Here is a 23,836-nt window from a genome sequence, read left to right as displayed (position 1 = left end):
TTACAGCAGGAGGAACCTTGGAACTAAAACATCCATAGCTGCTACAGTCTTCCCATCCGCATTTTCTCACATATAGAAAGCTTTTATATCTTTGGGATAATCTTTTATAATAACAGGTGAACCAGAAAAGGCTTCCTCTGTTATATAACGCTCATGCTCACTCTGCAAGTCACATCCCCATGTCACCGGGAATTCAAAATTTTTCTTTGCTTTCAAAAGCAGTTCAACTGCATCTGTATATGTCAATTGCACAAATTTCTTTTCTGCAACATTACTTAAATGTGTAATTATCCCCTTCTCAATCCAGGTATTAAAGAATTCCATATCTTCTTTGCAATTATCCGGAATAAACCTCACTGGAGATAGACAGTTGCACAAGCCATGTCATCATTCAGATTGGCAAAAGCAAGCTCTGGTTCAATCATCCAGAACTCAGCTAAATGACGTGAAGTGTTCGACTGCTCTGCTCGAAATGTGGGACCAAACGTGTATATATCTGAAAGAGCACATGCATAGGTCTCTCCATTGAGCTGTCCAGAAACTGTCAAGAATGCTGATTTTCCAAAAAAAATCTTGTGCCCAATCAACATAACCATCCTTTGTGCTAGGGATCATGCTAATTGGAGAGCCCACATCCTCCTTAGAGCTAGGAAGCAAAGATGTGACACAAAATTGCTCTCCGGCACCTTCACAATCTGAAGCAGTGATTATTGGACTAGCAACCCAGACAAAACCCATCTCCTGGAAAAATTTGTGTGTGGCATATCCGAGGGCATTTCTTACTCGGGAAACCGCACCAAATGTATTTGTTCGAGGCCGCATATGTGCTACATTTCTCAGATACTCTCTACTTGCTTTTTCTTTTGAACAGGAAATGTGGCAGCATCACAGCTCCCAATCAAAACAAGTTTTGTTGTCCTCAATTCCACCTTCTGCTTCGAGCCTGTACTGGCTACTAAAACACCATCAATAAAGATAGATGCCCCTGTTGTGATCAAGCCAGACTCAAGCTTATCATATCCCTCAATATCAGAACCCATCACACACTGCAAATTTGAAAGACAGGACCCATCATTTACATCATCAAACTTTACAAAACCTGGCCACTTCAACGACTCTGACTCGAATAAAGCAAAACCTGCATCTGGTTTGCCCCTTCTAATGTATTCAATCGGTGTTGTTCTGCATTTTAGTGAGCTGAAGTTATCTGATGTGAAACAGAAGCAATTGATGTGCCATTAGACCAGTTTTGATTCCTTACTGGAAGTGCGTCAAGAGCTTATTCCCATAAGAACTTGTGCTCATGCCTTTCTGATAGAACAGACATTAGAAACAATAAGATTTCCTTGAATTTCTCTTCAGTGAGGGGTGAAAAGGATCCTGGAAACGAAGCCAAAGCCTGCAACCCAGCCACTCCCAAATGAATGATCTCATTTTGTGTTGTCAATTGTGATTTCTAGCAATCAATTCCATTGTGCGTTGGAATGGCAGATGCAAAAGCAATTGTTAATGGATTTGCTAAACACTGAAGCAGAGATAATGAAGAACTTCCAGAGCTCAGATCCAATCTAACTACTGGTTGTAAAACTAATCCCTCAGACAATATTGTTTGCTTGAACAATCTGATCACAAATATAAAGAGCACTAACTGTCACGAAGCAGTTAGCCACACTTATGTTATTTGAAGCAAGTAATGGACCAGGCCCTTGATCCAAAGGAGCTCCCATAGCATCTAGAAGTCGTGGCAAGAATCTTTGAGACACAATAAAACAAGAAGCAAAAGAAGATTTTGCAGTAGCTGTTATTGTAGCATTGAAAACTTTAGCTCCCTTTGCAGTCTCACGACGATGATCTCTAGTAATTAGCCTCTCCTCTTCAAAAAATCGCAAGGTACGTCTAAGTTGTGTTGAGTGTAGCTTTAAATCCTTAGCCAAATCATCTTCTTTAACCTATTGTCGCCTTGTTAAAGCATCAAGGACCACAACTGCCATTCCTCTGTTATCGCTCCTGCCAGATTTCGGTTGATTTTCTGCTCTTGTAGGGATATCATCATAGAAGGCCCTTGCAACAAGCCTTACCAACCGCTTGAAAGGTTCAGCACTCATGATGTTTACAGGAATAAAATACTGGCCTTCAAATTTAAAACATTCAGCTCCGTCAAGTTTTATGTGACATCTGTACAATACACAATAGTTCCAATCTTCTCCCAAGCACCACGGACAGACCCATCTTCAAATGGAAACCAGGTTCAGTAATTCTCTTCGATAGAGCACCTCCTATCCAGTAAGTGCCAACATGTCCTTTTAGAACTTGGTGCAGAATACCAAAACAAAAACCGACAGCTTGAAGGCATTATCCATTGTCAAAGTAAAACCATTCTTTAATAAAGGCAGCAGAAAATTATATATATTTTCCAAGGCAGAAAGAAATTCTCGATTATCTTCATTGGAAAACCTTTCGTGAGATGAAACATGAGGCAGCAGCAGGATATGGTTCCACAATAGCATCCAGAGTAGCAACAGCATCATTAAAACCAAAGTAATAGATGCTAGTATAGGTAAATAATCGATTCTCAATATAGCAGACTAGCAATGTGTGGATTATAAGACCGCATTCTGTCACAACACAAGCCTTTGGAGGAAGAAGCGCTAGGCCCGGAATCATCATAGCCAGCACGACACTTGCAAATTGAAGTCGCTGCCAGTTGAAGAGTTGAAGAATAAATAACATAATCTAAAACAACACATTAATGATTTCTTCTTCAAAACAGGGTTTTGAAGAAGAATCAATCTCTGATAAGACAGAGTCTAACACAACCTATGTACAACTACTCTAAAATGTTTAGGAACCCCAAGTTCCGCCATTATGTGTCAAAGCTTATCCCTAGGAACCGTGTCAAACACTTTTCTGAAATCAACAAAACAACAAAATACTTATTCCTTTTTCTCCCAAACCTTTTCAATGATGTGCCTTAAAGTTATATAATCATCAACTATGGAATGTTTAATCTAAAACTTGCTTGCCCTTTAGCATGTTTATTTCTTTCTTCTTCCCACTTGCTGATTTTATTTTCTAGCATGCTTCCAAATAGCTTTTCAAACAAAGAGTTTATCAGTATGGTCCTATAATTGGAGGGATTATTGACATCACCACTCTTGAAAAAAGGTATTGTCATGCTAGTTGTCCAATCTGTGGGGAACCCCTATTGTATTATGTTGTTGAATTTTGTTGTAATGTGAGGTGCAAGAATCAATGAGCCCCACTTTAGATACTCTGCTCCGAGTTCAACTAAGTCTTTTTCTTTTCCAACACCCAAATTCTTGATACCCATCTCTACCTCTTGCACCATGAAGAGTTCAATGTTAGTGTTGACCAAGGGTGGAGGGTCAACCTTGGCATCTTGCTCATAGAGTTGTCTTGCATAGTCAAACCATTTAGAAGTTGTAATATTATTTTCAGTGTGCATCTTTTTCAGTTGGATCTCCTTCAAAAATAATTTGGGATTATTTTTCCCAAGGAAGATTAGTTCTTCACTCCTTGAAATCATGAAATCAACCTTTTTCTTTCTTAATATCTTCTTTCAAGCTTTGAGCATTATGTTATCCTTGTTTGACTCTTTCCACATTCTCTTTTCCTTTTCGCCTTTACCGAAAAACAATTTGTTTCAGAGTTCTTAATTTTTGTTTTTCTCACTCTGCAAGTGTGAATTGAATTAACTGTGTTAATTTGTGACTATGAAGACCATGAATTGATATTTTCTCCTTCTCGAAGGGCCTCTCTAGCATCATTTTGAAGGTATTACAATTTTATAGAGTCAAAAGAATTCTGCTCTTTGGGATATTTTGTTGAACACACTAATTTTTTGACTCTAAATGCTTCTTTCTAGTCCAAGCGAAACTTAAATAAACTGGCTTGTGATCTTATTTTAAGTCCCAAAGCTGATCTCCAATCAAAACTTCCTCTGTTTTCTCACACAAACCATGCAATAAAATTACATAATCTGCTACACTTTCTCCATTGTAAGTATTGCAAGTGAAATTACCAGACTTTGTCGATCTAGTCAAGCCATTACAAATGACTAAATCAAAGGCCCCACATAGAGTAAGAAATTTTTCACCAAAGGGATTGCAGCCCTTCTCCTCTGAAATTCTTTCCAACTGATAATTACTCTCTTTTGTAAGCCAAATATGCTCGTAGTCTTCTTTACAACAAAGAATGCTATGTTGCTCACTTGCAGTCCTAGCACTGAAATTGTAATGCCCCCTCCTCCCAGGTTCACCCAAACAGCCAACCAACCAGCCAAACATATGATGAGAGAGGTTAATATAAAGGATTCAATCTCCTTGGTGACCTTAAGGAAATGGAATTGATGGAACTCATCAAACAAACCCATCCACATCAGCAATTACACCCCGATAAGACATGTCAGCCACTCAGACATCTTGTCCCTGGGCCCCACTGATGTTTTAAGCCTCCTAACCCAAAGTCGCTCTCATGCTATAGGCAAGATAGTGACCAACAACTCAAAGTTTCTCTCATCGGCCTTTGTGCCAGCAATTGTGGACTTTTCTCAGAAGACCTATGCCAGCGACCCCAAGATTTGAGCCACTTTTCTAGCCAAGAATCCCGGCCTCTTCCTAGAACTTACAACAACCTTCAGAATCCATAAAAGACATGATAACAATGTTGATAAATCAAAAATCAACCTCAGGACTAGGCCTGAGCATCCCCAACCGAGACTGACATTCTGTCAAACACTTTGCATCAATGCAACCTACAGGTCTAGTATACAAGACAGGGAATAAATGATTGAAAGAACTTATGAAACATAACTTGAAGAATCACATCCTTCTCCATTGGACTGTATTATCATCAATTAGGTCTTGCATCCATCCATTTAACAACTTCAAGTAAATACAGAAATAACCATCACATAACCATGCTTATAACCAACATTAAACCATATAAATATCAAAGATATGACAACCATTAAATCACCATATAAACAAGTACAAAAGTAAGAGAAATTAGTTTTTATTAATCATAGGCAAATCCGACCAAGTCTATGACTTCCACGCACCACCCGTCCATAGACATGGATGAACCAAATCTCTCTTTCACCGAGTCACCCATGTTCCATATGTTGGGTCTTGAAAATCTCATCCATTTCCATTACACTTTCACTATTATGTCCATTATATCACCTCCATTTCACTACTATGTCACCACATTCATCCCACTTTCATTATCATTGGACCACATTTATGTTTTTCCAATCTTTATTAATTCTAAGCCTTTTAAGTGAATTTTTGGTTAAAAATTAGAAAATAATGTGCATATGCTTATACCTAACAAATGGGTTGAGATTGTTGACATTTGTAGGATGAAAGGAGGCTTCCAGAAGACCCTTATGTGGCACTCTAAGGCCAAATTCGAATTTGAATGGAAAGAATCATGGGATCATGAGGATATGTGTCATATCTCCTAATTGTATTGTAACTATAAGAAGACATGTGTCTTACTAGTTCCTATTTTGATTAGGACTCTAGAGGTAGAGGGAGAGATTCATGGACTCTCATTAATGAGATGGTTTCTCATCTTTTTGTATAAATAGGAGATCTCTCTCCTTCATTTGTTAGCTTTGCTTGGCTTTTATTTCTTTAGCTTGGAGTTTGTAGTTCTTCCTTGATGGCTTTTGAAAGCTTTGGAGAGCTTTGTTGTACTTTGTAATTTTGAAGAATTTGAATAAAGCTTTGATGTTCTCAACATGGAAGGAGATGTGAAGTAGATGTCATGGATCATATTAGAATGTAAGGTAAAGTAGATTTCATTTTGTAATTTTGCTTTGATTTCATTATGTTATTTGATTTCTTTCAAGTTTGATAAATTAGATTTTCCATTCATGCAATTTTAATTTGTGTAAGTGTGTTCAACCGGTTGATTGTAGATTAGTTTTTCTTTACATGTTTTTGCATCAAATAGTGACATGAGATTTGCCTCTCTGCTGACCTTGTTTTTTTAGATTTTCAATTTCAGTTATTCTTTGATTTCATTTGCTTTGTTAAGTTAGTTTAGAAATAAACTCACTCATGTCATTGACGGTTACCTCCAAAAGCCATAGCGAGACTAACTGGCGAGGGATCGAAATATGAATGTTGTGATTTGATTTTAGTTTTACTTTTCTGCAAATAGATATCAGATTGCTCAAGTTGTTTATGATTACCTCCGAAAGCCATAGCGAGACTAATGGCAAGGGGTCAGAATATGAGTTGATATAATTTGATTTTAAGTTTACTTTTCTGCAAATAGATATCAGATTGCTCAAGTTGTTTATGATTACCTCCGAAAGCCATAGCGAGACTAATGGCGAGGGGTCAGAATATGAGTTGATGTAATTTGATTTTAAGTTTAATTTTCTGCAAATAGATATCAGATTGCTCAAGTTGTTTATGATTACCTCCGAAAGCCATAGCGAGACTAATGGCGAGGGGTTAGAATATGAGTTGATGTAATTTGATTTTAGCTTTACTTTACTTGCAATTTTTGGATTTCTTTGAGTGCAGTAGCTTAATTCATTTCTCTTTTATTTAGACAGCAGCAGGGATAGTGATTTCATGATCAGTATTTCATCTTTTGCTTGATTAAAGTAGCTGCATACTTACACTTTTGTTTAAGTACTAATTCCATCAATAACATGTTTTAAGATCTTTTGAAGTGCTAAGTTTTGGAAGTTACCATTAAGGACATAGACCTTGTCTTGAAATCTACATCCATACTTGACCTTTAAAAGTATTCTTAAGACCTTAGAATAGGATTTCCATTTGCATTAGATACTTTAGGAGATCAACAAGAACAAAACCCCAAAACAAAATAAAATCTATAAAAAAACGAAGTAAGAAAAAGGTTAACTAAGCACATATGGTGCACCACACTTCATCAGTTTACGATACCTGGATTGATAATTTATGTAGAGCAATTTAAGACGTTAAATTGACTAAACATTTTGGCACCATTGCCGGGGAAGTGTAATTAGGAGACCTTATTTCTTACATCTAAAAAATTAATAATTCTTGAGTATGCTCTCCTCCTGCACTTTGTGTGATCTGGAGGATCAGAAAAATGATTGTTATGTAAAAAAAAAAAAAAAAATCCTGAGTATACTCTCCTCCTGCACTTTGTGTGATCTAGAGGATCAGAAAAAGAATTGTTATGTAAAAAAAAAAAAAAAATGGGACAAAATGAACTTCATCATTTCATTTGATTCAAAGAAAAACTTTAATTTCAATAAATTGTTTTGTTTAATAAAATATATATGTATATTTTTAAAATCTTTGAAAATATATATATAATTTTAATAACAAATCATTTAAAAAAAAAATTCATTGTTTTGTTTAATGAAATATATATGTATATTTTTAATTTCTGAAAGTATAACATATAGTTTTATTAACAAAACAATATAACAAATTTTATTATTTTTTTTAGTAAAATATATATGTATATTTTTTATTTTTGGAAATATAACATATGTAATTTTATTAACAAAATAAAGAATTAAAAAAAATAATAATAATAAATAAATAAAATTGTTCCAGCTGTTTTGATCGATATCTGCTCAGAACTCCCATGATCCAAAAGAAAATAGACCTAGGAAACTTGTTCGTGTGCCATTTGTTGATCAGATTCCCCAAGTCCCATTATATCGACCTGACACAGTATGCACCATTGCTTGATGCTTATGCTTTGTAAGCATCAGATCCGTATGCTTCTGTGTAATAGAGGCAAGCCTTACTGTGAGAAATGGGTTGTAATTATTGTGGGATAGATCCAGGGTTTGAATATTCACACCAGCGGAGAATAAGAGAATGTGTTTTAAGAGCAGAATTATCTCAATGAGATTAACAGGCCTTATGTGCCAAGAAAGGTTGACTACGCTGATGTTGCCTTTGTAGAGCTGACTTCACACACTCTTAGAGTCATCTTCATTGCTAGGGTCATCTTCACTGTATTGGTACTAATTCGAAAATTTTACAGGCCGAATGCAGAACAGTAAACATATTAACTCAGAAAAACGCAAACAGCAAAAAAACGTGAAACTTCACACGCACGGTTTGGCTAAACAGAGACGAATCTGAAAAAAAAACATGGGTTTTTTTCGCCAGCAGGTCAATTAGATAACCCAGAAACCGTTTTAAGAAATTTGTGGCAGTCTGGGAGAAATCCTCGATTCTTTGGAACCCATTTTTGCCTGCTGCATGTAAAAAACGGAATTTCAATTAAATGAACAGGCTGTGCTTTAATTCGGCAAGGGAATTTCAATTTGGAGTCAACTATGTGCTGGAAATCAATCATAATTACATGTCTCTTGTTTTAATAATTCATCTAACACATGTTTAACAACAATCTGAATTAAATACGGCTCTGTTTAATTCCATTACGTGAACAGTTGAGTACGCCTCTTCCAAGTTGATCTGTCATTTTTCTCCACTCCACCTGTAATTATGGGACGTGGCCGATTTGATTACGGCTCTCCTCCACCGCATAAATTAAGTAGCCATTTCATGAATGTGTTTATGTCTACTCCACAGCCGTCCATTTTAAAAATTCTGCCATCACTCCCCCACTATTTTATTGAAGCCACGACTACATTACCACCTCGTTTACATAAGTCTCCGCTCCATTCCGAGAATTCACTTCCGCTGCCTGTCCTCTGTTTTCTGCTTACAGTCACTGGTTTTCTCCATAAACCCTGTTCACTCCCATTAATCCAGCCGTGTCAATTCCCCGCTAACACATAATGAAATTTTTTTTCTTCATACATCATTCACGCAGACGTATTTTAAAGGCAGGAGGAAAGGAATGTTTTTTTGTTGTTGAAGAACAGAACCGGAAGGCAAGGAATTACACGGAATTGAAGATCAGTTCATCTCAGAAACTGAAGGGGATTCTTGCGAACTCTGGCAATCCCTGTGTGATCACAGTATCTAAGAACGAAGGTCAAGGAGATTTCACTACAGTCCAGGCTGCTGTCAATACAGTTCCAGCAAATAATATGCACCTTGTTGCCATTAATATCAAATCTGGCATTTATAAGGAGAAGGTGAAATGTTATTATCAAGCATGACCTTAGTATCCTTGATTATTTATTGAACTTTATCTGTTGTTTGTATGGGAAGCCCAGGGCTTATTGTGTAGTAACATTGGCATTTTCAGTTAGAGAAGGGATCAATATCATTTTGGTTTTGTTTCAACTGAAAACCTCTATTTTAAAGATGAATCACTCACTTTTAAGGTTGCAGAAACTCCACAAGAACGTGCGGAAGAGATAAAAAGCTATGCACGACACAAGTATCCAAAATATGCGTAAAACTGATGGTTGACTGTTTCAGCCACTTTCCGCAGCTGATTCAACTTTCCGCAACTATTTTTGTTAAACTCTAGGTTGCAGGTGTCATCAAGCAAAACAAGCCACATGGGTAGTTGGGGGAATGTCAGTACATGGATGATGTCCTATTCATTTGATCCAATTCGATGAAAAAGACCCCAGTCAAAGGGAAGTCAAATTGTGTGTTATCACTGAGTCGCCACACTAAGTCGCTACATGTCAAGAAAAAAAAATAATAATTTTGAATCAATGAAATGAATAAGTTATTTTCTCACTTTTCTGAATGTATCGATTAATTTTGGACTGATGATGAAAGACGAATGGCTAACTTTGTATTCAAGATTTTTAGCTATAGAAACCGTGCACACTCTGCAGCTGAAGTCCAACTCCGCAGACTGAAAAAACCTCATTGTTCAAATCAGCCTAACTTTTTCATACGAAATCATATTTTGATGATTTAAGTACCATTGGAAAGATCTCAACAAGATCTACACAATGAGAAATCCATCATTAGAGTTTGAAGTGGCAAATAATGAAATAAATTGCTGAGAAGAAGCAACATCAACTTGAGGCACTAATTCCAAATCAGGTATAAATTCTTTTGATTTTTCCTTTGAGAACTTGTTTCATTAATACAAATTCTTAGTTTTGTGTGTAAATATCATAACTAGAGAGATTGGCCATCTCTCTCCTTTGATAATCTTACATTCCATTGCAGAAGAAGTATTAGTTCTTTTGCAGGTTCCAGGAGGAAGGACAAATGACTATAAGAGAATGGTGTCTCTCTAAGAGACCAATTTGTTTCATAAGAGGATGATCAACAACAAAGAGGAAATATGTTGATGCAAAATTAGATCCAAACACTTGAAAAACTTTCAGATACTAGTGTCTCCATCACATCCATACCTCATAATAAACCATTCATCTCATTTTCCTCCATACTTTCCATTTACATTCACATACATTTTCCATCTCTTTTTGTCCATTCATAACCCACAAATAAAAGCAAGAGGCTCATTCACATGCTTATTGCCCATTTCCATTTCTGTTCTCCATTGCCATCTTCCATTTTCATCTTCCATTTCCTGTCATTTTCATTCTGCAAATAAGCCCTGCTTCATTGCAAATTATTGAATCCATAGTCCTTTGAGTCTAAGTTCTTTGTAAAAACACCTTGAGGCTTGCATGCCTTAATGTCTAGTCCTCATGCTAACAAATAATGGGAATACATTAATGTCTCTTTTTCGTTAGATCTTCTAGGTGACTCGACGTCGGCAAATTCATTCGTACCTAGCAAGATGTGTTTGGGCATCTTGACTCTCATTGTCATCAATGGTAGGAGTTCTCGTGTTGACTAGTGGCATCCATTAATGGCCACTAAGCCAACAATTTCCTGCTATGTTCAACATCAGATCATTTTTTTCACATAGTAGGAATTGTGCCAATGAGTTTTGAAGACATGAAGACTATTATTTTCAGAATTTTGGAGCAGATTCAGCAAGTTTTAGTAGAAGCAATAAAAAGTCATCTTATCTCTTTATCCATGACTCCTCTTGTTCAGCCACTTGAAGAAGAATATGATCAGAATTTTGCAGCCACCACACATACAACTCATCCATTCCAAAGGGTAAGTTAAGGTACGTCATTTTCTAACTTTTGACCATATAATTCCATAAAAAGCTAGAATGATAATTGTTGGGAAAAACATTTCTCTTCCTCATTTCATAAAATTGCCAATACCATCAGTTGGGGGGGAGTACATTCATTTTCATATTTTTCCATGTCCATATCATATTTAGGAGTCCACATACTTCCAACAGATATTAACTATTACATTGTTATTATGAGCATACAATGGCTTTTCAAAAAAAGTGCTTAAAGAATAAATTGGATACAAACAAAATCATGGTTGTCACACAAGAACCAACCATCATGCAATCCAATAAATATATACTTTGCAACAATAATCAAAATATCATTATGCAAAGTTCAAAGATCAAAATAGAATGCAACAACAAAAAAATTGGTTGTAACACAAGAACCAACCATGTTGCAATTCAAGTAAAACACTTTGCAAAAATATGAAGTTATCAAATGATATCATGCAAAGTTAAGCCAAAGCTCAAGGATCAAAAGAGTTAATGTAATATATATTGCATGAGGACATGCAATAACTTCAGTTGGGGGGTATGTTGGGTCTTGAAAATGTCATTCATTTCCATTACACTTTTACTATTAGGTCCATTATATCACCTCCATTTCACTACTATGTCACCACATTCATCCCACTTTCATTATCATTGGACCACATTTATGTTTTTCCAATCTTTATTAATTCTAAGTCTTTTAAGTGAATTTTTGGTTAAAAATTAGAAAATAATGTGCATATGCTTATACCTAACAAATGGGTTGAGATTGTTGACATGTGTAGGATGAAAGGAGGCTTCTAGAAGACCCTTATGTGGCACTCTAAGGCCAGATTCGAATTTGAGTGGAAAGAATCATAGGATCATGAGGATATGTGTCACATCTCCTAATTGTATTGTAACTCTAAGAAGACATGTGTCTTATCAGTTCTTATTTTGATTAGGACTCTAGAGGTAGAGGGAGAGATTCATGGACTCTCATTAATGAGATGGCTTCTCATCTTTTTGTATAAATTGGAGATCTCTCTCCTTCATTTGTTAGCTTGGGTTGGCTTTTAGTTATTTAGCTTGGAGTTTGTAGTTCTTCCTTGATGGCTTTTGAAAGCTTCGGAGAGCTTTGTTGTACTTTGTAAGTTTGAAGAATTTGAATAAAGCTTTGATGTTCTCAACATGGAAGGAGATGTGAAGTAGATGTCATGGAGCATATTAGAATGTAAGGTAGAGTAGATTTCATTTTGTAATTTTGCTTTGATTTCATTATGTTATTTGATTGCTTTCAAGTTTGATAAATTAGATTTTCCATTCATGCAATTTTAATTCATGTAAGTGTGTTCAACCGGTTGATTGTAGATTAGTTTTTCTTTACATGTTTTTGCATCAAATAGTGACATGAGATTTGCCTTTCTGCTGACCTTGTTTTTTTAGCTTTTCAATTTCAGTTATGCTTTGATTTCATTTGCTTTTTTAAGTTAGTTTAGAAATCAACTCACTCATGTCATTGACGGTTACCTCCGAAAGCCATAGCGAGACTACCTGGCGAGGGATCGAAATATGAATGTTGTGATTTGATTTTAGTTTTACTTTTTTGCAAATAGATATCAGATTGCTCAAGTTGTTCATGATTACCTCCGAAAGCCATAGTGAGACTAATGGCGAGGGGTTAGAATATGAGTTGATGTAATTTGATTTTAAGTTTACTTTTCTGCAAATAGATATCAGATTGCTCAAGTTGTTTATGATTACCTCTGAAACCCATAACGAGACTAATGGCGAGGGGTCAGAATATGAGTTGATGTAATTTGATTTTAAATTTACTTTTCTGCAAATAGATATCAGATTGCTCATGTTGTTTATGATTACCTCCAAAAGCCATAGCGAGACTAGTGGCGAGGGGTCAGAATATGAGTTGATGTAATTTGATTTTAGCTTTATTTTACTTGCAATTTTTGGATTTCTTTGAGTGCAGTAGCTTAATTCATTTCTCTTGTATTTAGACAACAACAGGGATAGTGATTTCATAATCAGTATTTCATATTTTTCTTGATTAAAGTAGATGCATACTTACACTTTTGTTTAAGTACTAATTCCATCAATAACATGTTTTAAGATCTTTTGAAGTGCTAAGTTTTGGAAGTTACCATTAGGTACATAGACCTTGTCTTGAAATCTACATCCATACTTGACCTTTAAAAGTATTCTTAAGACCTTAGAATAAGATTTCCATTTGCATTAGATACTTTAGGAGATCAACAAGAACAAAACCCCAAAACAAAATAAAATCTATAAAACAACGAAGTAAGAAAAAGGTTAACTAAGCACATATGGTGCACCACACTTCATCAGTTTACGATACCCGGATTGATAATTTATGTAGAGTAATTTAAGACGTTAAATTGACTAAACACCATATTCCAAGCATGAATGTGGGATCTCATAGAATAGTCAATCCAAGAAAACCAAGGGAATCCAAAGGTTCAACTATCTCCACCCTCACTAAGCCCTGATCACACCAAAACCGATGCTCCAATTACAACTGAACCGAACTTGGAATGCCATTAGGAATCCATCACTATCCTTGAGGAATTCTCTGTCTCATTGTCTCTCAAGCTTTACTGCAATCCAATCACGGATCACTAGGCCCTAAACTGAGACCAGTCTCTCAGACTTTACCACAATCTAAACCCGAATCACTAGGCCCTAAACCAAGACTTCTCCCTCGGGATTTACTGTGTATCCCGCCAAAACTAGTCAAGGGATTCTCGGGCCTTTGGAAATGAACCTTGAGACCACCTTCACCTTGGATTCTGATATCCATCAGAAAACCAAAGCTCAAAACTGAAATAAAAATCCCAACACCATGGCATCCAGAAAAAGGCAAGGCTTGGCTAAAACCACTATCATAACCTGACATAACCATGCCACCGAGAGCAAGAGAACCATACACCAACATGTAAATCCATGCATGTCCAAACCAGTTAGGAAATCACACATGTAGAAGGTTACCTGCAAGTATTTCTGCCGAAGTTGCTTAATCATGCTTTCCTTCCTTTCCCTTTGCTTGTTTTTCCTTCCTTTCCCTTTGCTTACTTTTCCTTCCTTGATCCAAAGCTATAGTGCTCCAAGAAAACTCTAAGTGACCAAGAGTGAGAGAGACAAAGAGAGAATAATGAAAAAGCTCTAAACTTGAACTAACAAAAGGTTAGAAAAAGCTTGTCCACTGATCCTCAAAATCCTTTTTATTAATGAGGCATCTATTTTCTTCATTTTCCATTATTTTCCTCAATTTCCTCCTCACATGCAACATGTGACCTCTCACCTTACTTTTCTCCTAATTTCCTTTATTTTCATAAATAAATGTGCTAAAAATGCATTTTTTCCTTTTAATGCCTTTGCCAATTTTCCTTAGCCAAAACACATATCTAGTAATGCCCACTAGGATATCTTTGCCCAACATTTAGCTTCGAATAAGTGTCCCTTAACCATGGTCTTATTTTTCCTTTATTAACTTTTATTACATGAAATTTTCACAAGGGATGTTACAGAACCCTCCCACTTGGAAACATCGTCCTCAGTGTTAAACCACACCATAACCTCAGCAAAACCATGTAAAAGCAAACATACTGCCCATAGAGCTTTATAACTTAGCTCGTTGCAATATTTACAATGAAATACATGCTCAAAAGAAAAACATCATGACAACATGACAATATAACAACTATAATAATATGACACCCATACCGCATATTGGAGCTTTATAACTTAGCTCATGGCAGTATTTACATCCATATACTTATATATACATATACCAAAACATCAACAAAACATATACCAACATCAAACCAAAGCTAATTTGTCTCAGCTAGAAAACAATGAAGAATATAGTGCCGCATCTGATCCGATATCTCCCATGTAGCTTCTTTAGGCCAAAATTGCTTCCACTGCACTTTAACTTGCTCTATGGCTTTGTAACTGAGTATGAGATGTTTCCACTGCAATACGCACAGAGGCTCTCGCGGTAACTCTCCTTCTTGCTCCACTTGCAATACAAACCAATAAATAACATGATCAATATCTTTTATATACTTCTTAAGCAATAAAATATGGAAAAAATCATGGACTTTCATTGTTGGAGACAGTGAAAGTCGATATGTCATTGGTCCAATCCTCTCAAGGATCTCAAAAGTCCCACAATACCGTGGCGCCAACTTGGTGTTATCACTCAGGTTGTTCCATGGCTCCTAAGGGAATACGGCCAAGGTAACCACTAACCAATTTTTTAGCTGCAAGTCCTAGCCTACTTGCAACCAAAGAGGGCTCTCTCTTTATATTTTAGCTTTGTTGTGGAGTAATTTTAGGCTAGTTATGATGTACAGGGTTTTGTTTTAAATTTGGTTGGATGATGAGTTCAGGCAGAAGTGGGGTGCAGTTTCATTACAGTCTAGACTATTGGGCAATGGAGTCAATGATGGTATACTGTTGTAAGTGTTTCTTGTGGAAAAGGTAATGCTACAGAGCCAGACAGGCACCTATGGAACAATTGTTCAAATCTAGGAATCGATCGCATGAAATCAGGGAATGAAAGGCAATCAAGGATCTTTCACTACTCTGATAGAGGGAAAGTGTGAGAATATTATCTAGGAGCAGTTAAGAATTCCTAAACAGCATCCATAATGAGAGAATCAGTTCAAACATGAGCAATTAAGAATTCATATTTATGACTAATTCTGAAGAAAACACAATTAGAAACAGAGATTGAGCAGAGGGTGTATTCAAACAAGTCCTGAGCTATTCTTCTTCTCTGTTACTAAGATCATGAAACATATGTGAAATTTGCAAACACAGAAAGACAAAACACGGTTTAGAATAACTTATTGTTCCATTAAACGACACAGGAATTCTGTAGCAGAACGCAGTTCATTACTTCCACATCCAGACAGTGCACAGACCATGAACTTCACCAGCAATTTGTATTAAAAGTCTGAAAATTTACAGCGTAGCTCTTAGAGAGAATCACCAACCAACCCCAAATACGTTCTATGGGGAGGTATATATACAAAAATAAGATACAAAATATCTAGATGATGAGTCTTCATGCAATAAATTACATCACCAACTCTACCAAGGGAGTGAATGAAGAATTAAACGCTGCAATTAATATTGGCTTGCTAGCTGTCTATTTTGTCAGAAAATTTTGACTTTCTTGGGCTGGGTGAGTCGGCTGCTTGATGCGTATTCATTCTGCGTGTGCTAGGTTTCTTTACATTTAATGAGCTATAATTACCATTCCAATTCTGCTTTATGCTGCTTTAATCCTTTGATAGGTGGACCGTACCATCTGTATATGCCGAAATGTAGTTTACAAAAAAGAATTAATAACCAAAATCACCTGAGCAATGTCTCCATCATTCCTCTCCACCAATCTTCTGTAGGTAGCTGATGCCTTTGTATCTTTATCAGTGTTTCATCAGCTTCTGTGTATCTATAAAAGTTTGGTTGGGCTTCAAAGAGATGGTTTATCTCATGTGAAATGTAGAATAGATTTTCTAATTTATCAAAGACACTCTGTCCAGATGGAGGCCCTGTTTCTTCTGATGTGCTTGAGGAGGTTGTGATTTGATTGGAAGCATAATTGTTCACCCTGTTGGCATAATGCTCATGCGACAGCAGTCTTCCAGCACTGGTTACTAGGCTAGGTATCCCTCTGCTTTGTAATGGCGTGATCTTTATTTTGAACTCATCCACCTCTGCTTGCATCTCTTGGCATTTTCTTTCCAATGTCTGCACAAAATTCCTAAGGGTTAACACCCTTTTTATTTGCAAGATAGTTTCAGTCCTGTTCCTGATTCCCATTGCTGCCAACTGCCCTTTGGTGCGAGTATTTAGGAATTGGATCATTCTATTAGCCTGCTCGGGCATATTTCCTAAAGATGCTCTAGCCTTTTGGTTTTCAAATTGAGCCAAGCTTTTCAAATCCATTTGCTCATGAATGGTTTCAATGGATTGCCATTGGTCTGTAACGGATTGGCCAATCTTGGCCCACAAAATTTTCTTGATATCTGCTAGAGTCTTATCAAAAGTAAGCTCTTTCTCCAGCTCCTTTATTCTTTTTTCCAGGGCTTTCACTTCCCTTGTCTTCTCAGCTACTTCCTGCTTTGACTTGTCATATTTTTCCTCAATTATAGCCAGCTTTTCCTTCGTTTCTTTCAATTCCGCCATTTGTAATTCCAGAGCTTCTATTTCCTTCATCATATTGTCCATTCTCAAACTGGTTCCTTGTTCTGTAGGTGCTGAAGTAGTTGCTAAAATTGGTGTTGAGCTTGAGGCACCTGCCTCCGATGTTGTAACAGTGGGAGGGACTATTGTGGTGGTCGTAGGAGGAGCAGCTGTAAGAATCTGAGCTGTTTGAATTGGCTGAGAGGCCAACTCTCCCTGTCTTCCCTGTAATGATGCCTCCAAAGCACTTTCTGTCTCTACCAACCTTTTATGTAAGGTCGTAAGCAAAGCTACAACATCCTGCTCTTCCTTTTGTTGTGCCACCTCTGTAGTTTGAGGGTGCAATGTGGGTGACAGGGCGACTATGTCTTCTAAGGGCGACTATGTCTTCATCTTTCTTTTTAATCAAAGCTTGCACACCCTTGGGATCAGTGGGATCATGTCCCAGCTATATGATGATCTCCTCCAAGGACTTGATTCTATTGTCCTTGGCCTGTGATGAGGCTTTCTCCAACTCTAGTTGGGCAGCAGTATTATGCAAAGAGTTTTGCAATCTGTGGGCTAACAATGTTTTATCTGCTAAAGTAGAATATACCATCTCCCCGGCCTGCTTGTGCAATTCAATCTAGTCCATTGGATGGATGTCTTTGGCGAACACTTCCAGATTGGTTCTAACGTAGCCAGCAGCTGATTGGGGTTGCTGAGTTGTAGGTCTAAAGTGACCGAGGGTCATTATCCCTTCCTGGATGTCATAGGCTGCCATTAGCCTTTGCTGATTGGTGGGAGCCATCCTTATTAACTGGTTGTACAGTTGTAATCTCACTGGCTCATTCCTAGCTTTGATATCAGTGAATGCTTTTTTAATGTCAGAGCCCTGTTGACCCTGTTGCCTGGTGGAGGTTACCTCTACCCCCTATTGTCTCTCTTGCTCCTGCTGAAAGGAGTTGGCCGATGTCTCCATGCTTGGGGGAACTTATTGTTTAGTGGGCCCCTCTGGCATTTCTTCCTCCGAAAAAGGATTCAACCTCTGTCTCTTTTCCCCTTGCTGCTCGGTGGATGTCCCTGGAGGTGTTTCTTCCTATCTATCCCTTTTCTTTTCCCTTTCCTCATTAGGAGGTGTCTGTAATACTGGGATCTCCATCACCTTTGCTTGAGTAGAAGGGTCTTGCCCTTGACTTTGTTCATCAGTAGAAGTAGGCCGATCTGCCATTGTTTCTTGCTGTCCCAAATTGTGCACTTGTTCTTCTAAATGCTGCACCTCTTTTCCTTTAGATGTCCCTGGTAGTGGAGCACTTTCTTGAGCTGGTTGCTGGGGGGCCGTGGCAGATGAGGTGCCTTCTCCAAGGTGCCGAGGAGCTGTAAAAAAGACCTGTCCAAAAGATTCCAAGTCAACTGATTTTTCCAGGTTCTTTATTGCTTTTTCTGTTATCTCTTCTTCAGTAAGCTCTTCCACTAATGTGCCCTCTACCCATTCTTGTTGATTGGCATATTGTTCAATTTGAGGGATATTGCAATGTACATATCCTGCAAGCCTATATTTGATTCTTTTAAGGCTTATAAAGTGATTGGGATCATATGGTGACCAAATAAAACTTAGTTTGAGCTTAAGTTTCTCTCCCAGCATCTGGTCAACATCCTTCCATGCTTCTTCTCTTTTATTGAAAATAAAGGGACCCAATTGATGTCTGATTTTTAGCTGTGCCTTTTTTATTTTGCCATGGAAATGAATCATATCTGCATTACCAAATTGCCGGAAGTATTCTAAGGCAAAGAGTCTCATAGGGACATATTTTGGCAGTTGGTAGGGGGCTAATTCATAGCCATAAACCCTGATTATTGTGTGGTTTTGGTAAAAATACCAATCACCAATGCTGTAGCTTTTGGAAAGCTGTAGAATCTTTTGCATCTCATCAGTGAATCTGGGAGGAGGATCTGTTGATAATAAGCAGGTAGCTGGATAGACAAAAAGGTCAATGAACTCACAATAGGTGTATGGGGAGTAATTAACATGATGGAATACTGATGACCAAAATATGACTGACCTCCTCTCCCCCCTAGCATCCAATTTTTTGAGGATGACTGGGAAACTCTCAGACTGATAATATAGCAGCAAATGATAGATATATGAGGTGTATTTGAATACCCTTTCCCTTTCTAGGTTCATGAACTACTCATGAATCTTGTCGGCTATGAAGGTACCATAGTCATACTTGACAGCAAGGGGTTGTCCTGGAGTGAAGATAGACATCAAGGAAAAGATAGTGTTGTCCACAATTTCACTTGTTCTGAATCCCAGGATGTAGGAGATCATATCTATAAGCATTTTTCCCTCCTCAGTAAATGCAACATGGAGATAGGGGATTGTGAATCTGGAGTAACAGTCTGGTGGCATAAACAACTTAGCAATTCGGTCAATCTCTGCAGCGGGCAACTTTGAGGCTTGATCCAACAGATTCTTCATGGAGAGGGGGACTAAAGGCTGAGTTGGTTTGAATTGCAACATCTCATTGATAGACTGAGGAGTAATGTAAAAGAGGACTTTACCAGCAGGGCCCATCACTGCCCTTTGAGAAGGCTCATAATTGGAACAACATTGATGGATGAGGTCAGGAAAGACATTTACTGAGGGCAAGTAGTACATGGGCATGTTGGATTCCCATATTCCCAATGGGTCATCTTTGTTTCTAAATTTATTCCTTATCTCATAGAAAGCCTGAAGATGAGGCTTGTCTCCTTCCATATCGGCAATTTGATAGTCTCTATCTGCCAGTGGAATCCATTCTAACTATCTATGGGGTGAATTTAGTGGTGAAATATTGAGGGCAACTGGGGCCTCCATGTTTTGACTGTGATTACAGTTGGATTAGGCCTGTATTTCAGCAAGGAACAGAGTTTTGATAATGGTTTTCTGGGTAAGGAACTCACAGTTTTAAGTTCTGTGCAGAGATGTTATTGATGAGTAAAATTCAATGAAATGAAGATTGTGCAGGGCTCTGCACTAAGTTCACCTGAAAGGGAGAAAAATAAAAGGACCTTTGCAGACAGTCTTCAGTGGTTTTGCAGGAGAAGTGGAGCTGAATTTCGAGTTTTAATGGAAATTTTGTAGGGGATAACAGAGTTGCCGAGTTTTGGTCGCAAATCAGGTTATACAGTGGGGCAGAGAGGAGAAGCTCGCAGGTGCCAACGTCTTTCAGGTGAATTTTTTAGGTGTATTGGCAAATTTTGCAGAGAAATTATGAAAAACAGGGTTACGAGCATTCTTTTGGGTAAATACCTGTTCTTTCGAGAGATTGTTGTGGTGAAGAGTTGCAGGCGGAGGCCGAAGAGGTCGGGTTGCAGGTCGAGAAGGCCTGGGTGGCTGACAGGAACGTCGAATGCGAACTGGATGTAAGTTGCATGCAAGAGCTTGCACCATTTGGTTGCATAAAAAACAAACAAAAACGACATTTTCGCGAGTTTTAACGCAAATTTGGGTTTTTGCGGCATTTTGGCGCTTTTTTGCGATGACGTCAGCATGACATCATCAGCAGGTCCCAGGTATGGCAAGGTGACGTGGCAGTTGACTGGGGCGACGACGTGGCATAGGACACGGTGGCAGGGTAGGGACGTAGGCAGATGCGGTGGCGGTGACACGGAGCAGCAGTGGGTTGACGCGGAGGTGACATCACGGGGACGTGGCGCCCAAACAGAAGGCGGTAAGTGGTTTTATCGGACCGCCTTTGGTACGGGGGTGGTAAGTGTCAGCGTGGGCCCGATGCAATCAGAACGGGCCACGCGTCCCCGCGTACGGCGGCAAAACCACCCTCCATCGGACGCTAACTCTCGTACGTCAGGGGCGCTCCGATATCAACGAGAGTCGTCGGATGGGGAGGGCCCGATCCGACGGTGGACGGAACTGCGATCTGGCGGGATGTTAACGTACAGGACCCGCCCGAATATTTAACGTTATAATATATGCGCCAAGGTTTAGACTTTGGGTAATATGGGTTTTATGGGTATGCACCGGGGGTAGAGTTTAGTGTTTAGTTAAACATTTAAACAGAAACCCGAAAATGTATATGAGCGCAGAGGGGTTAATGAACTGTGGTTTAGGAAGGGGTTATTATGGTTGTTAATTTAACCAGAGGTTAAACTAATTCCGGATTTATGATGCGGAAGGGTTCATAATAGTCCCAAATGGACTATTATTTCCCAAGACTAAATTATATGGCTATAGTGCCGTGGGGTGGGAATATTTAATATTTTTGGTTTTTTTATATAATTTTTGTATAATAGGGGTGAAGAAGTGATCTAGGGAGCTAGATAATAGAGTTAGAAGTTAATATGACCTTGTGAAGTGAAAGTGTAGGGGCATGAAGCTAAGTTTATGAAGGAAAACTTAGATATAAGAAGTGAATGGAATTTGGAATGAGGATTTTTCCACAAGAAATGTGGCTTCTTTTCCTTAAGAAAACCCAAAACTTGATTTAGTATTTGATAAAAATGAAGTGAAAGTAGGACTTATTGGGCAGATCCCAAGGCCCTTAAGGGGATGTTAGTAAGAGACTTTTTAAGGGGTTGAAAAGGGAATTAGACATGCTTCCATAGTTCTGCCATTAGACAACTGCTTTGACCTTTCTGTCATTGATGAGATGAGCTCTGATTAACAATACATGAGGTGATCAAACCTTGCTTCTGCAACCTCAAACTACTTACCCAGCCTAATAAACCTAACATTTTTTCTTCCTTTTGAATGGGCGCACTTAGACTTGCAGACCCTGATTATCCTCTTTTCTTTTGACTGTCCTCCTATCTAAATCTACCCTTATTCCTTCCAAGGACCCAGATTAAGCAGTTGGGCTCCTTAATTTCTCTACCTAACTACTGATCTTCCAAGCTTAAACTGTTGGGACAGATATTTTTTTTCTCTATTCTACAACAAGCAATTTAAACTTGGACTGGTCCAGATTGAACTGTTGGGCCATCCATCAAGCTAGCAGTGGCATTTTGGCTAGCCACTTTCTTGGTCTTTCTTTGGGGTTCATTTTTATCATTTTTTCTGACCAATTGATTTTTCTTGCCCTTTGATTTTTCTTTTAGGGCATACCCTCTTTACATTTTTTAACTTTCCTCTAATGCCTTTTTACAAAATATGGAACCTTTGCAACATGAAAAGATGAACATATTTGGCACTTCCCAGGTCAATCATGAAAAATGAAACCTATTGGTATAGGAACCTAACAGTGGCTCCACTTGGGGATGGCCTTTCCTTGTGAAAGGCCAAGAACAGCAGGTCAGATTGCCTTGTTTTTCCACTATTGTTGTAGCCTGAAATTTCCTTCTTTTGAATATCAATGATCTGAACCTTTGTATCCTGTATGCAGTCCTTATGAGCTGATCTGTGCAAAATTACAGCTCTGTCTTTACTGGTTTCTCTGAGTATTGATCATCATCTGTATACTTCCCAAGTCTTCTTCTTGATCTGCTTTGTTAATTTCAAAATATACACCAAAATGGTGTAGCTCCTTGACTTTTTCTTCAAAATCTGCTGCATGTTGTTCCTTATTTAATTGCTGTGAAAATAAAAAACTACTGGAAATACAAATATTTATGTACAATACACAGTGGTGTTATGCTGATTACATGGAATCAAAATAATGCTTGAGCATTTGCCCATTGACTGGGCCTTCCTCAGTATTTGTGCCATCTAAACTCCTCAAGAAATAGGTATTATTACCTTGTACAACATGTATGACATAAGGTCCTTTCCATAGAAAATCAAATTTCCCATGTTTCCCTTTATCTTCCCTCCTAGAATCCCATCTCAGCACTTTATCTCCTATGAAGAAATCTTCAGCTTTTGTTCTTTTGTCAAACATCTCTTTTAACGTTTCTTGTAAAGCCTGACTTCTCTTATATACTTCTTCTCTTGTTTGCTGCAAGTGGATAGTTTGATTGATCCTTCTTTGAATATCATTAGGCTCTGCTTGTATTTCTTGCAGCAACTTGATCACAGGGATTCCCAAAGATGAAGGGAAAACAGCTTCTAGACCATATACTAGTTCATATGGACTTGTGCCAATGGATCTTTTGGTGGTCAATCTGTCTGCCCATAGTGCATTTACCAGCTTCTTATGCCAATTCTTTTTGTTCTCCTCCAAGACCTTTTTGATGATGTTGATGAGGCTTTTGTTGGAGGACTCAGCTAGGCCATTGCCTTGAGGGTAATAGGCTGTGGAATGGCCTAAGGTAATGTGGTACTTGTGGCAAAAGTTGATCATTCTTTTGGATTTGAAAGCAGCAGCATTGTCTGTAATAATCTTTTCTGGACAGCCAAACCTTGACAAGATGTTGGTTTCTAAAAATTGCATGATGATTGAGTCATTGGCTTGCCTACAAGGGATGGCTTCTATCCACTTGGTAAAATAGTCTGTGGCAGTCAAAATCCACCTGTGTTGGCCAGAGGATGAAGGGTGGATTTCACCAATGAAGTCTAAACCCCATTGCTGAAATGGTCTTTCAGTTGAAATAGGTTTGAGTGGTAAAGGTAACAGCTTTCTCTTGCCTTCAAATATTTGGCATTTATGGCAACACATTACAAATTTTTTCACAT

At 38.0% G+C, this 23,836-nt stretch overlaps 1 pseudogene; it reads right to left on the bottom strand.

The window, feature by feature from the left end:
- LOC149174951 (asparagine--tRNA ligase, chloroplastic/mitochondrial-like) lies at positions 1-20,659 on the bottom strand (annotated as a pseudogene).
- Positions 20,660-23,836: the final 3,177 nt, after the last annotated feature.

Source organism: Pinus tabuliformis, chromosome 4_1, assembly GCF_031772625.1.
Source record: "Pinus tabuliformis cultivar Carrire ecotype Pingquan chromosome 4_1, CPIR1, whole genome shotgun sequence".
Classification (NCBI taxonomy): Eukaryota; Viridiplantae; Streptophyta; class Pinopsida; order Pinales; family Pinaceae; genus Pinus; species Pinus tabuliformis.
This window is presented reverse-complemented; position numbering and strand designations above follow the sequence as displayed.